Consider the following 17,643-nt stretch of genomic DNA (forward strand, 5'->3'; position numbering starts at 1 on the left):
CGGTTCGTTGCTTTTTCGCTACAGCTTGTTGAGTCGACGGATATCATGTATACTGCAAAGTTACTGATTTCCATTCGGATGGTCTTTGGGGATTTTTCAACAAGAGAAGAGTTGCTAACAATAATATCCTTAAAAGGCAGAACACGTGGCATCGAGTTATTTACAGAATTCAAACATTTTGTCGGTAAGATTAACATGTCTTTGTTTAAGCTCGTTTCAATAACGACAGATGGAGCTCCGGCAATGATTGATGTTATAATGGATTTATATCACTATGTCACAAAGATGAAGATTTCCCGAACTTCATTAATTACCACTGGTTTATTCATCAACAGGTCCTAACCAGTAAAAGGCTTAACACAAAAGCCGTGAATTCAATAAGAAGCAAATCTCTGCAAAGACGGCTGTTTAGGAAATAACTGGATGACAAAAACCAGATTTAATCTTACACACCGATGAAAGGTGGTTTAGTCGCAAGAAAAATTTTGCAAAGGTTTCGAGATTTGTTAAATGAAATTATTAAGTTTATTGAAGAAAGGGGTGATGAACATCAGCAATTACGTGACTTATGCCCAGTTGCACCAACAGACTGTAAATCAACTGATTTGCTAACCGTCAATTCGACGATTTAAATCAACGATCACTGGTTAATATTTTTCAAAGGAGTTGCACCATTCTAAAAAACTATTGGTTTACAAACAATTTATACGTGGCAACATTGCAGGAGTACAGATTATTTTGATTATTTCATTCGAATCGGAGTGTGATCTGTCATGTCAAAAAAATTGTCAACAAAGAAAGTTTTGTAAGGTTATGCCAATCCAATTGAATATTGTTGAACTATTATAATAACATTGTTTTATAATAATATGTTTCATTTAATGCAATTAATGCATTATAAAGCGTTTTTATGAAGAACATTTGTTCGGAACACACTGTAACTGTAATCGAAAGAAGGTGAAATTTTGGCATAAATTGGTAACACTTATTTGACAGTTGCTGTGTTGACACTTTAGTTTTGTTTTTATTATTTACTATTAATTAAACTATGTTGTTTTTTAAACAAGCGGCTCAAATTGTTTTTAACAAGATTAATTTTTAACTCTTGTTTTGTTTCTATTTATTTACATTAAATATTAATTTATTTTGTTGTATAATCCACTTTTGCAATAATTATGTGACCTATTTGATTTAAAATGGATTAAGAAATTTTTTATACTTTGGCAACTATGTCAACTTCGATCTCTAACGTAGATAAACAAGGATCTACAGACCGAGCGTGTCTTATAAAATCCACGGCTTCGCGCAATCGTACTTGAGACACTGTGTCGGATGTTTGGTTGTTGATTCTGTTTGAATATTTGCGTTAACTAATATTCTGTGGTGTGAATACTTTTAAGGGGGGTTTTTGACCGTTGTGAAATATTATAAATTTAGTTTAGTATTTATAATTTAAACTCATAAATTAGACGAAATAGCACCTGTTCATCTGGTTCTGAAATATCAGGTTCAGTTTTCAATGAAACAAAAATCTTTAAGAGAATTGTGACTATGTAAAATACCTGCCTATTATGTTAATTAGTAATAAGAAAATCAAATCGGCAAAACCAGCTTATTCAAATTATAGCTATAGCCTTTTGTTAAAGGATTTCAATTTATTATCCCTAACATTTGTGAAAGTTCTCAGGATATTTATATATTCAGATTAGAAATTGTTAGTGGGACATCAGGTAACAATTAAAAGGTCTTTAGAAAATAAGATTTTTATTTAAACTAATATACTGAATGCAATCTATCCGTTGGTTGAATGGTATTTGCGAAAACAATATCCTATGCATAGTCCAGGTTTTTTTTGTCACAATCAGCACACTCGTAAATTGTGTTTTTTCTATTTTTATCGATAGAACATATTCTACATCGTTTCCTGTCACGTACTGGTTATATTTCAATATTATTAATGGTCTGACCATCCTCTCTTGGTTGTATGTTCAGTAAAAGAATTGGCAAATTCAGAAGATCCTTTTTACCTCCTCGTAGATTCGCCACTGACTACCCAACGTTTAGCTACTCATCATCATCATACAATTTGTATTATCTTATCAAAAAACCAAGCATTTACAGGAAAATTGCACTTTCATATAAAAAAAACGAGTTATTTATCTCGTACTTTTTTTAAGCAAGGTGCAATATTTAATTACTTAATATTATTATTAATATAAAAAAAACAATATTAAAATCTTTAATAAAATTAGCAATATTAAAAAATTTATTATATTATACATTACTTATAATATTAATATGAATGAGTGGAAACGACTACATTTAAATTTGGCAAATTGTAACTCCAGTTGACTATCACAGTTCACGAACTCACAAGTACGATTGCGCGAAGCCGTGGATTTTATAAGACACGCTCGGTCTGTAGATCCTTGTCGTAGATAATGACGTGCAACGGTATGTAAATTAGATGGACTGCACAACCATATTATTACCTGGTAAGGAAAAATTGTTGGGAGCACTCAAAGACCAATTTCAACCCCTCCCAAATTTGTATGATTCCAGTACTTCGTTTTATGAAGGCAGGTGGTAAAAATTTGTTTACATTACAATATACTCATAATAATTCTTTTTAGAATGTACAAATAACATTAATCAAGAAGTTGTTCCTATTGAAGAGATAGAAATAGAACATTTAGGTAATTAAAAATGATTTGTAGTTATAAATTTCTGAAAATACATTTAAGTATATTCAGATTGAAGCAAAAACTAATACAAATTTATTTTAGACGCCACAGACATTTATATGAGTCACTCAGCAGAACATCAGAACTGTTCTGAAATGGTCCACAGTGTCAGCGAGTTGCGAACTACTGATGATCCAGTTCCAGTAAAAGATACCCCAGGTTCCAGTAAATTGATAACTCAAAAATAAAAAAAGTCAGGTAATTTCATTTGACATGAGGATTATTTTTATATTTAGAATACATTCATTTTATTATTTTAGCAAGCAAAGGAAAACTTTCTGATCTATATGATGACATTATTTCATCTCTAACAGCAACAAAAAAAAATAAAATAAAACAAAAAGAAGACTACATAAAGGACCAAAATAAAAATAAAGAAGATATAATTAAAACCGAAAAAAAATAAAAGACCAAAAATTTAAAAATGACAAAACATTATTTGAGGTGGGCGATCAAATAAAGAAAGAAGCTCTTGAAGTTGTAAAATTAGAAAAGATAATTAAACAAGTTGAATTGGCAACTAAGTTGGAAGAGTATAAGCTTCGTTTTGGTAAAGGATTTAATGTTTAATTTTATAGTTATGTTTTAATTTTTACTATAATTTTTGTTTAATAAATAAATTTAACCATTTAATACCTCATTTTATTTCTTATTTGGTGGGGTTTAAGCACAATGTCATACATAATTTCATTATAAAATTGATACAAGTCTTTCACAAATATCTATCTAATCTAATATATTTAATCAGCCTTAAACGCCCATTCTTGGTCATAGTCCTCCCCTGTAATCTCCATTGGTCTCTATTCTGGGTGATCTGCATCCAGTCCTTTCCTGCTGTTCTTTAACGTTTATCTTGGCAAACCAAAAAAATATGAAAACTGTGTTTTCTTTCTATTAATGCCCTTCTAGAACTATTTAAAAATTTATGGGGTAGATATTTCACCTTTATCACTAGTACCAAATTTGACTTTTTTTCAAATTTGTTACAAAAATGTTTGACGACATTTTTTCATAGTTTAATAAACAAAAAAACAACTAAAACGTACACTCTCTATAGGACAATTGTCTGGCAATGTGATTTGTCATTTCTAGCAGATTTCACTGATAAACTGAGTACATTGAATCTGGAACTGCAAGGCAAGAACAAAACATTATCAGAAATAATGATTTCTATTGCATCATTCAAACTTGAAGCAGTAGTTGATATTGAAAACAAAAGGTTTCTAAGACTTTCGAATATTAAAGATCACATGGAAGTACACCCTGCCTATGTTTTCAAGCCACGGAAGTATACAGCAGAAATCCAGTCAGTGGTGTCAGACTTTGTAATCCGTTTTAGAGATTTCAATAAAATTGAAAAGTTGGTCGAATTTTTCAATGATACTATTCATGATACCTTTGAAACATCCAAACAATTTGCAGAAATATTCCAAATGGCCCACCTTTTTCTTTAAAATGAAATAATTGCTATGCACTGCGATGTATGTTTGAAATCGAGGTCAGGTTCACATCTAGATTTCTGACCATTGGTGTGCAATGACAAATATCCAAATTTAAAAAAATGTGCTGAACAACTGCACATGTTTTGGTTTAACCTATTTATGCGAATCAGCTTTTTCATTAATTACTACTTAACTGGGAATAAGCCACAATTAAATGTTAAATACGTTTATTTTTCATATTTAAAACAAACAAAGGGTAATCAGCATTCCAGCTTAACTGATGCTCATACGTTGGATTGTGTAAGGCTGGCCATTTTCAACTACAGGCCAGACTTTAAGAGCCTAGCAAAAACTGTTCAAACGCAAGTCTCACAATATTTTTTTTTCTAATTTAATATAGTGGGAAAAATAAATAAATAAGAATTACTAGTTTTGTTTTATTTAGTTATTACACAATGGCGAGCAATAAAACTAATCCATCCAGAATTTTAGCATTCGAAGCCGAATCGGTTTTACTCACATTAAAAATTCTTTCAGATCTCGAAAGCTGATAAAATAGTATTTCAGAATCAGTGATTGATTTTCTGAGATATAGTGAGCTACTCTGAGATATTCAGCTCACTTTTAACTTTAAAATTCTGGATTAAAAGTTTTATTGCTCGCCAGTATAGTTAAAAAATTCCTAGTTGGTAAATCGCAAAGAATTAGAAAGGCAAACAGTAGATCTCGAGTCCAATTAAGTTGACCAACTACTGAATTAAGTTCGTGACATTCGGTGGTAGAAATCTGACAATTATGTCACCAATTTGTAGAGGGTGAGTTAACGCATTGTCAAGAATGATTTTTTGATTTTAAAAAGGATTTTACACTTGACCGAATTCATTTTTGAAACATTCTGAAAACAAAGTGGTCGACATCCATGACCTTTTTTGGCTTCTATAAAAAACTGAAAGTGCTTTTTCTGAAACATCTTTTAGAGCTCTTGGTTTTTTTTCGACACACATAGGCCTCAATCGGTGAGTTCCTGCTGCATTGCTACAAAACAACTGTTATTCGTTCTTTATTCATTTTTAGGTCCGGTGCACTGTGTTCATGTTTTGATGCAAGTGATTTTTTGGGCAACATTTTGAAATTTAATCCAGTCTCATTTGCGTTGTAAATTTGATCTTTAGTTTAGTTTGCCAATAATCCATCCATTTCAGTTTTACAAATATTTACAGCATCGTGGTCAGCAGATAGCTTTCCTCCACATATAATAACTTGACGAATAAGCTACCTATTTTTCCATTTGTCTAGCCAACCTAAACTTGCTTTAAATCATTTACCTTCATCGCCCATCATTTCGGATATCATGTTTGCCTTCTCTTAAATTATTAGTCCAGATTATGCTACTTCTTTAGTTCTTTGTTGTGTGAACCACAAATAGACAGCTTCATCTACCTTCTCATTTTGACTTAGTTTCATAGTTTACTTGTTTGGCATTTTCGAAGCATGTTTCTCAAATTTTCTTTTCATTTTAACCCAATCGTAAACTGCAGAAACGCCAATGCCAAAATCTACTGCAACTGTCCGTATAATCTCTCCATTTTAAATCCTTCGGATATCCTCTATTTCTGTTCAATTTCAATCACAACACGTTTCCGTTTATTTGTAAATTAAAGTAACGCACCAAAGAACACACTGAGTATTGAGATGCGGCCACCTACACGCTAAATGTGTCATAACAGTGAGTCATAGATACCGAGTAAACAAACAACACCTCTGTGACGGTTCGCGCTGATCGGAGACAAAACGTTTTTAATATTTTATTTTAACATAGTACAAGCATACAAATATTAAAAAAATGAATTAAATAACTACAGTAATAAAAAACATATTACGGGAGAAACCGAAATTAAACACCGCATTAATCAGGGACGTAAAATTGTAGGATGTCTGAACAAAAAAAGAATAGGGCAAACCATGGTTGAATCAGTTCTTTGTTATGGCTCTGATGTATGGACAATTAATGCAGACCTGAAGAGAAGGTTGTTGGCAGTTAAAATGGATTAATTGAGAAGAAGTGCTAGAACATCAAGGCTGGAAAGGAAGACCAACGAATCTATAAGAAATAATATGTATAATATATATAATTCATTATTTACAAATAAGAAATTGAGTATGATTATCAAACTGAGGTTCGTCAAATATTATGTATGGTCGCAACTTCTATATGGGGTAGAAGCTTGGACTCTGAAAGCCCAATCCGTAAAAAAATTGAAGACATTCTAAATGTGGTGATATTATAGGCATATTCTTAAAATTTATTGAATTGCAAAAGTTTCAAACGAAGAAGTGTTAAAACGAATTGGACATGGCTTATGAACATAATAAAAATAAGAAAAACATCGTATCTGGGCCATATACTTTATCATACAAGGAAGAGTACAGGGAAGAAAAGGCTTGGAAAGAAGGAAGAAATCTTGGCTGAGGAATATCAGAGATTGGACTAACCTCAGTGTTGAACAGATATTTCACATTGCAAAAGATAGGGGGAAGCGTTTAAAAAAGTGATCGCCAACCTTCGTTAGAAGACAGCACAATAAAATGAAGAATTCATTATTTAGTTGAAAATAGGTATTATCAGTACATAATGTCAAGTGATTGCCGGTGACACCGAGTGATTGCCGTTATAAGCAGTCCCCCACTTACTGACCAACGGCTTCGGGCGGATGAGTTCAGGGAACCACTGCATTAAAGACTCATAGAGTACCCCTAGTAACAATCATCATGGCAGATATGCAAAGAAGAAGTACTGATCATGGACATTGGATAACAAGATCCGGCAGGGGAAGACAAATAGATAAATACAAGGCTTCCTCGGTCGTAAACCTGCGAAACCCTTGTAATAAGAAAAAGACAACTATAAAAATTGCTACATGGAATGTAAGGAGCTTATTCTCTTCGGGAAAATTAGATAACGCCGTGTTGGAAATGAATCGTTTGGGTATAGACATATTAGGCATGAGTGATACACAATGGCCAGGAAATGGCAAATGTCCCACATATAATCATGGAATGTTTTATTATGCCGGAAGTGACACCACAACCCATGGATAAGGAGTTGTAGTCATCATCTCAAAAAAATGGAAAGATGCCATAGTAAACTTTATTCCATTCTCAGAGCGTGTAATGTTAATACAATTGAAAAATAACAAGAACATAATAAACATCATACAAGTGTACGCTCCTACAGCAGACAAAGACGAAGAGGAAATAGAACAATTCTATAATACTTTAAACGAGGCAATGAGAACAACAAAGAGACAACACATTAACATAGTAATGGGCGATCTGAACGCCAAGGTAGGTCAGGGTAAAGTTGGAGAAAATGTCGGTGAATATGGCTTAGGTAACAGAAATGAAAGGGGTGACCGATTAGTTCAGTTTTATCAAAGTGAAGATTTAATTTTTTAAATTACCCCCAATGCGACTGTATACGTGGACGTCACCTCAACACACTCAAGAAAAGGTAATCAGAAACCAAATAGATTACATAATGGTGACAAAAAGATACCGTAATGTCGTGAAATCTACTAAAACTTATCCTGGAGCTGATATCGGTTCGGATCATAATCCAGTAGTATCTGTGATAGAAGCTAGACCAAAGAAAATAAGAAAAACCATCATCCCAGCGTTAGACTTAAGTCAGCTAAAAAGTGAACACCTACGACAAACAGTGCAAGAAGAAATAAACACCAGCCTTAGAATAGCAGAAAGTCAAATCCGCAGAACAGACAACATAGATGAAAAACTTAGTATATAAGAACTACGGAAAAAAACACCTAACCAGATCTGCAAAGAAACGCAAGGTATGGATGACACCAGACATACTAGAACTAATGGATGAAAGATGTAAAATGAAGAATAATGCACAAAAATACAGAGAGGTTGATAAGAACATAAAGCAAAGAATAAAGAAGGCCAAAGAATTATGGATTGAAGAACAATGCATTGAAGAACATCAAATAAGTTTGCTTAAGAACAAAGACGGAAAGATTATTATAGATTTAACAGAAAAAATTAATAGATGGAGTGAATACATAAGAGAATTATTTGAGGACAACAGAAATAACATTGTTAGGTAAATGGTGAAACGAGACCTGAATTCCTAAAATGTGAAGTAGAAGCGGCACTTAGAAATTCCAAAACTGGAAAGGCAAATGGACCTGATGAGGTTCCTACTGAATTGCTAAAGCTCTTGAATGATGACTCAATAGGTATAATATTGCACTTATTTAACACAATATACAAAACTGGTATTATACCTCAAGAGTAGCTGTTGTCTACATTCGTTACACTGCCAAATAAATCCAATGCAAAAGAATGTTCAGAACATCGAACAATATCTTTAATGAGCCATCTACTAAAGATATTTCTAAAAGTCATCCACAACCGAGTTTATCAAAAGTTGGATTCAGATATTAGTGATACACAGATGGGGTTCAGAAAGGGATTAGGTACTCGAGAAGCTCTCTTCGGTTTGAATGTTCTTACACAAAGATGCCTAGACGTTAATCAGGAAGTACATGCATGTTTTATCGATTTTGAAAAAGCCTTTGACAGAGTACGCCATGATAAGCTAAAAGAAATTCTTGAAAGAAAGGACATAGATAATAAAGATCTGCGAATAATTCTCAATCTATATTGGAATCAGAAAGCTAACATCAAAATAGAAAATGAGATATAACAAGCAATAGAAATACGTAGAGGAGTACGACAGGGATGCATTTTGTCACCGCTGCTATTTAATGTTTATAGTTAAAGCATCTGCCAGGAAACCCTTTTGCAAGCAAACGAAGGAATCGTAATCAATGGAAAGGTTGTAAATAATATTCGATACGCAGACGACACTGTACTAGTTGCAAGAACAGTAGAAGAATTACAACGATTACTTACAAATATAAATATTACCTGCAACAATTATGGCATAAGTATCAATATCAAAAAAACTAAGTATATGGTCTTCAGTAAGAACATGACACAACCAACACATATTAGTATAAACGGCATTCAAATTGAAAAAGTATCAAATTACAAATACTTGGGTACTTCAATAAACGAAACTGGAGACCAAAACAATGAAATAAAAAGACGTATCACCAGGGCCACTTTCATAAAGATGAGGAAATTCTTCTGCAACAGAGATATAAGCATCCCTCTCCGATTAAGAATGCTAAGGGGCTACGTATTTAATACGCTATTATACTGTGTAGAGGCCTGGACTCTCAAGCAGAACAATATAAAAAATTGTTCTGAAGCTATTTTCTTGTGGCATTTTAAATTAATTTATATTTAAATGGGAATAAGCCACAATTAAAGGTTAAAATACGTTTATTGACGTTTCAATTTCCACTCGGAAATCGTTCTCAAAATACAAACATTAGTTTTATATGTTTGTATTTTGAGAACGATTTCCGAAGTGGAAATTGAAACGTCAATAAACGTATTTTAACCTTTAATTGTGGCTTATTCCCATTTAAATATAAATTAATATAAAAAATATTGAAAGTTTCGAGATGTGGTGCTACCGTCGAATGCTGAAGATAAGTTGGGTTGAAAGAGTTACAAATTTTGAAGTAATGCGAAGGATAGGAAAAGATCCAGAAATTTTGTCAACGATCAAAAGAAGAAAACTCGAATATTTGGGTCATGCGATTAGAGGACATACGCATTACTTCAAAATATAATGTAAGGAAAAATAGAAGGAAAACGGAATCCAGGCCGTAGAAGAATGTCATGGCTGCGTAATTTGAGAGAGTGGTTTGGCTGTACCACTAATGAACTCTTTAGGTCAGCTGTAAACAAGGTCAGGATAGCCTTGATGATTTCCAATCTCCGATAGGAGTGGCACAAGAAGAAGAATGTGAAGTACTCAGTACTCTATTATATCTGATACATTTTAGTTGTCAATATATCATCATTCTCTAATTTTGTTTTGATTATTTTTTAAGTCTTATCTAATTTTGTAAATGAACACATTTCCACACAAATGGCACATTTGTTAATAAACTATTTATGTCAAAACTTACTAAAATATTTGAGTTAAATTCAATATTTGATAAATTGTTTAAAAAATGTGTATTCTTTAAAAATGTGTCATTTTTAGTTGCAAATAGTTGTATAATTAATAAAAATTCTGACAGTTCACTACAAGGAGAATAATTCATGGTAATACAAATAGGTCTAAGTTATTTAATCGCTTTATAAATTTTCGGTACCCCATAAAAATGAGGTGTCTTACTGTAATGAGTTGTAATTAAATTTCTTTGGTAATCTGTTAAAGAATCTTTAAAGTTAAATAAAATTCAATATATCCTGTTTTCCAAAGTATTCGTTGGATCCTTTGTTAATTTGGTATAAGGTTTGTTTGTTATTAAGTCGTTAATTTTGTCCTCATATTGAATTTTATCCATTTCACAGTTACATTTCCCTTATCGGCTGGTAGGATAATTATAGTCATCATTTTTTAAAGTTCTTACAGCTGTAAGAACTGTACGGAAAACCTCGTCTTCGCTGGATCGACGGTGTTAAGGATTTGAGGAAACTAGTAGTCAGAAGATCAAGAACAGGTAGTTCAAGATTGATCTGCTTCGAGGCAGATAGTTGGTCAGGCCCTGGCATGCAATGCACTATCTTCTTCTTCTTCTTAGCCTTGTGTCGTCCATGTTTGGACATAGGCCTCTCACAACTACTTCCATCGGTCTCTATCCTGAGCAACATATTTCCAATTTGTTCCGGCTATTCTTTTAATATCATCAACCCATCTCATCTGTGATCTTCCTCTTGGTCATTTGCTTTCGTAAGGTCTCCAATGTTGTATTGTAGTATTCCAACGTTGATCTTTTTGTCTAGCAGTGTGGCCCGCAAAGCTCCATTTAAGTTTGGCAATTTTTGTTGCTATGTCCTCGACTTTTGTTTTGGATCTTACCCAGTCGTTCCTCTTTTTATCTGGCAAGTCGTATACCTAACATTGCTCTTTCCATTGTTCTTTCTGTTGTGGCTAGTTTATTCATGTTTGCCTTGGTTAGGGTCCAGGTTTGATATCCATATGTCATGATAGGAAGGATGCATTGGTTGAACACTTTGCTCCTCAAGTATTGGGGTATTTTGCGGTTCTTAAGTATCCAACTAAGTTTTCCAAATTCTGCCCATGCTAGTCTTACTCTTCTAGTAATTTCCACACTTTGGTTCTCTTTGTCAAGTCTCAGGATTTGGCCTAGGTATATATATTCCTGGATTTTTTCTATCTCACTGCCATTTATACACGTCTGGGGTCATCTGTGTTTGTCATTATTTTGTTTTTTTCATATTCATTTTTAGGCCGACGTATTGGGAGCTGGCTGCTAGTTCCCCCATCATAATTTGCAGTTCCTCGAATGTGCTCGCTATAATCACTATGTCGTCAGCGAATCTGAGGTGGTTTAACTCGTTGCCATTAACGTTAATGCCATAGGTTGACCAATTTGTAGTTTTGAAGACGTCTTCTAGGGCTAGGTTGAAAAGTTTTGGCGATATTACGTCTCCTTGTCTCACTCCTCTCTTAATGGGGATGGGATTTGTATTTTCGTCTAGATGTACTATCAAAGTTGAATTTTCATATATATTATGTATTAGTTGCCTATATCTCGAATCTATTCTACAATTATTAACAGCTTGTTCTATGGCCCACATCTCGATACTATCAAACGCCTTTTCATAGTCGACGAAGGCAAGAAATACGGGTAGTTGATATTCATTTGCCTTCTCTATCAATGTTCTCATTGTCAGCAGATGGTCTGATGTACTATATCCTTTGCGGAAGCCAGCCTGTTCAACCGGTTGGTAATTGTCCATTTTGTAGGTTAACCGGTTGTTAATAATTCTCATAAATAGTTAGCACGATATACTTGACTAAGCAACGATATAGGTCTATAATTCTGTAGGGTTCACATTTGTCCCCTTTTTTTGTGTAAGAGTATTACTAGACTCTCGTTCCAGTCTTTAGGGATCTTGCTATTATGGAGACATCTATTAAATAGCTCTGTTAGTACAGTGATTGTTAATGTCTTGCTTGTTTTCAAGAGCTCGGCAATTATACCGTCTTGTCCTGGAGCTTTATTATTTTTTAGCTCTTTTAAAGCTCTTTCTATTTCGAATCCCTTTATATTTGGTAGTACTTCTGATCCCACGTTTTTTTATTTTTCTTTTGACGTTCTCCTTTATTGTTTCATTAGGCTGGCCTTTCGAGCTGTACAAGGATGTGTAGAAGTCTTCGACAATATTTGTTATTTTATATTTGTCCTTCTCTTCCTTATTGTTGGCGTCTTTAATTTTGATGATTTTTTGAACTCCCAGTGCGGGTCTTAGATATTTTAAGCCTCTGTTGTTTTCAATGACTCGCTCTATTAAGTTCTCGTTCCATTTTGTATGTCGCGTTTTAGTTCTTTTCTAATTGTTTTATTAAGTTCTCTGTATTCTTGAGTATGGCGTTTGTTTTACGCTAGTAGTTGTCTTCTTTTCGTCATTAGCTGTTTAGTTTCATTGCTTATTTTGTCTTCTTTAGTCCTTGTTTTCTTTGCGACCTGTAGTCCTGCTGCGAGAAGGTTTTTATTTATGTTTTTATTAATCTCGTCAATTTGATCTTGATTATGTGAAGGATCAGATTCGAACTTATCCGCTAAGACCTCTCGGAATTGCTCTTCATTTGTTCTTAGTTTAAAGGCATCTATCCTCGTTGTTTTTTTTAAATCCTTTTTCTCTCTTCTTTCATGTTAATATTTATTTTTGCTCTAACTATACGATGGTCACTTCCCGTTGTTACGTTGTTTATTGTTGTGACGTCTTAAAATATTCCTTTGTTGTTTGAGAGAAAATAGTCTATTCCATTTTTGGTAGTTCCGTTAGGTGCGACCCATGTCCACTTTCTGTTAGGTTTCTTTTTGTAGAAGGTATTCATAACATACATGTTTTCTTGTTTCAGGAATTCCATAAGTTTTTCTCCTCTTGTGTTTCTTGTGCCGAATCCAAAATTTCCAATCTTGCTTTCAGAGTCTTCAATCTTACTTCCAATTTTGGCGTTGAAGTCTCCCATTATTATTATTTTGGATTCTTTGCAATGCACTATAGCGCTGTGAATAGAAAAAGAGTAGATATTGAATATAAATAAATTATTATATTTAACACTTATGCCTCCTGTCGCCAGAAATCTACAAAAAACAAAATTTTTGGTGGGCCTGCAAATGCAAAAGAAATAAATGAAACAACGGTTACGTATTATATAAATATTTATATACAAATTAATTAATCTCAACAAATTGATTGAATATGAATATTTAAATAAATATGACATATATCACGTTAAGCAAAAATTGTCCAACCTGAATATTTTATACGTTTTATTTATAAAGAAGTACACTTCTTACGGAGTGTTCTAGAAAAAATAAATGAAAATATAATACAATAAATATTCTAATTAATAATTCGTTCATTCGGTCCAGTACGAGAAAAATATTAAAAAAAACCTCTTTAAAAAAACTTTCTACACTACTGTAAAGTGAGGAAGTAAAGATGATAAATTATCAAACGTATTCAAGAACGCCTCCTGTAATACTTTATATCCTGACGCAGGCATTAACGCAAACGTTGAATTATACACTTCAACCGGCCAAATGTTTTATATTTTTTTCCGACAACTTAGTAACTCATTCTATAGTTATTATAATTATTTCGGCCGTCTAGTACGGAATTTATAATATACATCAACAGTATACAGTGTGTCAATGTTAAAACAATGGGCTATATCGCACGAACAAAAGCTGATATCGAAAAATACTTAAAACCGTTTCTAGGATAACCCTGTATAATTATTATTTATACCATTGGATAGCATTTTTATAGTTTTTTCAATGATGTATCACAAGTAGGGGTTTGCAATTTAAAACTTTTTTGGCTGTGGAGGGAGGGACCTAGGAGGTTGATGGGGGTGAGTTCTCTTTCATGTCTTTTAGTTCCCCCTTACTATCCTAGAAACGGTGTCAAGTATTTTTCGATATCAGCTTTTGTTCGTGAGATATAGCCCATTGTAAGTTTTAAAATTTACACACTGTAGAAGCCAAAGAACATTTATTTCATAAAATAAATAAATTCAAACTATCTTTTGTTTAATGTCTACTGTAGTTATCTTTTAGTAGAACGAAAATTTGGGCACAGAGTATACAAAAATTTCTTCTAAAGGTCCCTATCTTCTAGTGATGTTGGCGACCACACTGACCTATCTTATTCTATTCACAACAGATCAAAATAGATCAGTTAACGTTAGACCAGTCCATTTCCTAAGAATGGCCAGCCAGAATATACGTCTACGTCCAGGGCCTCTCTTACCCTTAATCTAGCCTTGTAGAGTCAACTGTAGAAGTCGATATTTACTATTACGCATAATGTGACTGAAGTAAGCCAACTTTCTGTTCTTTACAGGTGTTAATGCCTGTTCTACTTCATAAAGAAAGATATTAACGACGTAACATCTAAGAATTCTTATGCTTATATTGATACTTATAGATTAAGTTGCAGAGAATCTTCCTAAGACCATTAAAAGAGCTTCTGGCTTTTTTCAATACGAGCTTTTATTTCGTAGCTATGATCGCAGGTCTCCTTAATATTTCACCCCAAATAGCATATTTTCTCCACTCTTTCTAATGGTGTTTCGTTTATTGTAATTTGGGCGGTTATGTTGGTGTTCTTACTAATGATCATTATTTTTGTCTTGTTGCAATTTAGTTTTAGGCAGTATTTTTTACATTTTTTTACCCATCATCTTTTGGAGCTTATATCTGCTAGAAATACGATACCGTCTGCATATCTAATATTGTTTATGAGTTGGCAATTTACTGCAATACCATCTTCTGATTCATCCAAGGCTTCTTTAAAAATGTTTTCAGAGTAGATGCTAAATAATGCTGTCGCCAGTACGCAACCTTGACTGACTCCTTTTCTGACTGTGAAGATTTTATACAGTTCATTTTCGAATCGCACTGTTGCTTTTTGTTGGAGATATATGTTTGAGATTAGTCTTATATCCTTACCATCGAGTCCTGATATTTTTAGCATATCGATTAGTTTCTCATGTGGTACTTCTCTAAATCAATGAAACATGCATGCACATCACAGTTGACATCCCTGGCTCTCTATATTAGAACTTGCAAACTGAACAGTGCTTCCCTCGTTCCGTACAAAAAACTAACGGCATACTAAAAAACTAAACTAAATAAAAACTCGAATCACCACCCTAAGGATGCTAACAGACAAGCGTATAACCCGTTTTAAAAGGTATGCACCGGAGTCCTCGTAGTAATAGGATATTCAATGTGAAATAATAAACAAGCGGATGATTGCGAGCTTAAGCCTCACATTAAAATTCACATTCTGACTGCAGCCCTAATAAACTTGCGGTTTTGTATGTATGTATTTATGTATATATGTACATATGTATATATATATATATATATATATATATATATATATATATATATATATATATATATATATATATATATCTTTATACAGGGTAGTCCTTAAGTAATTGTACAAAAAGAAACAGTAGATTATACACTTTAAAATATTACGATTTAAGCCAAATCGCTTTAATAAAATGTTGATATTAAGAAAGATCTTTTTTCTTCTTAAAGTGCCTATCCGTTCCGGATGTTGGCGATCATCACGGCTATCTTTACTTTGTTTATTGCAGCGCGGAACAGTTCAGTGGTAGTCGTGTTATACCACTTTCGTAAATTTTGAAGCCAGGAAAATGCGTCTTCTTCCCGGTTCTCTCTTACCATTTACCTTCCCTTGGAGAATCAGCTGAAGAAGGCCGTAACGTTCTTGATTTCTCATTACATGTCCTAGATATTCCAACTATTTAGTTTTGACGGTCATGAGAATTTCACATTCTTTCCCCATTCTACGCAGGACCTCCACATTAGTAACTCTGTCAACCCAGGATATACGTAAGATGCGCCTATAACATCACATTTCGAAAGCTTCGAGCCGATTCATAGATGCAACAGTCAGTGTCCAGGCTTCCATTCCGTAGAGCAGAACTGTGAATATGTAGCAGTTCAATGGACGGCATTTTGTTTTTAATGATATGTCTCGACTGTTGAAAATGGTTCTCATTCTAACGAATGCTGCTTTTGCTTTTATTATTCGCTGTTTAATTTCTGTTGAGTGGTCCCATTGGCTATTTAAATTGGTGCCTAGATATGTATATTGCTCGACTCTTTCGATATTTTGTTGGTTGACTGTAAGGTGAGCGTTTAGTATTGGTTTTTTACTAATTGTCATAAATTTGGTTTTCTTTATGTTAAGAGCTAGTCCGTATCTGTTGCTGACTTCTGTTATGCGATTTGTTAATATCTGTAAGTCATTCAGATTATCGGCAAAAACTATAGTGTCATTTGCATATCTAATGTTATTCAACCATTCACCGTTTATTAGTATTCCTTTCGCACAACCGTCTAATGCTTCCTTAAATACCCATTCAGAATAAATATTGAACAACAATGGAGACAAAATATAGCCCTGTCGTACTCCACGTTCTATTGCAATTTTATCAGTTAACTGGTCTTCTATTTTGATTTTGGCAGTTTGATTGTAGTAAATGTTTCTGATAATTCTAAGATCTTTGTTGTCAATTCCAATTTCTTGCATTAGAGTCATTAATTTGTCATGTTTTACTCTGTCAAATGCCTTCTGGTAATCTATAAAGCATACGTATATGTCACAATTCACATCCCTGCATCTCTGAAATAGCACCTGTATAGCAAAAAGGGCCTCCCGTGTTCCCAGAGCATCACGAAATCCGAATTGTGTTCTTGTTAGTTGTTCCTCACATTTTGTATATATTCTTTTGTGAATGACCTTTAGAAATTTTTTAAGTAAATGGCTCATAAGACTTTAATTCTAGTCTTCGCACTTTCTCGCATTGGGTTTTTTTGGAAGATTTATAAAAGTTGAAACTAACCATTTTTGGGAAATTATGCCTGTATCATATATATTGTTAATATATTTGTCAACCATTTTATGCCATCATAGTCCATAAGTTTTAAGAATTCTGAGTGAAAATGATCAGGGCCTACTGCTTTACCATCTTTGGTGCTTTTGATGGCATATTTTACTTCTTCGACTGTAAATGGTGGTCCAGATTCGCAATTGGTGTTTGTTGTAATACCAGTGTTACTTCGTATATCTTCAAAAGTTTTTTCCACGTATTTAATCCAAATATCCCTTTTATGCTCTATTTCCAGTACTATGTTTCCCTGATTATCTGTCAGGAATCCAGTGTTCTTGTGTTTATATAAGCCTGCCGCTTCTTTAATCTTTTTATGGAGGTTAAATGAATCATGTTTTTGTTGTAATGACTCTATCTCTGTACACTTCGA

At 33.4% G+C, this 17,643-nt stretch overlaps 1 long non-coding RNA gene across 1 annotated transcript; it reads left to right on the plus strand.

The window, feature by feature from the left end:
• Positions 1-1,076: 1,076 nt before the first annotated feature.
• Positions 1,077-3,756, plus strand: LOC140448529 (uncharacterized). The gene is made up of 3 exons (XR_011951728.1): positions 1,077-2,696; positions 2,787-2,942; positions 3,005-3,756. It is a non-coding gene; the product is annotated as an uncharacterized lncRNA (long non-coding RNA).
• The last annotated feature ends 13,887 nt before the right edge of the window (positions 3,757-17,643 follow it).

This window comes from Diabrotica undecimpunctata, chromosome 8, assembly GCF_040954645.1.
Source record: "Diabrotica undecimpunctata isolate CICGRU chromosome 8, icDiaUnde3, whole genome shotgun sequence".
Classification (NCBI taxonomy): Eukaryota; Metazoa; Arthropoda; class Insecta; order Coleoptera; family Chrysomelidae; genus Diabrotica; species Diabrotica undecimpunctata.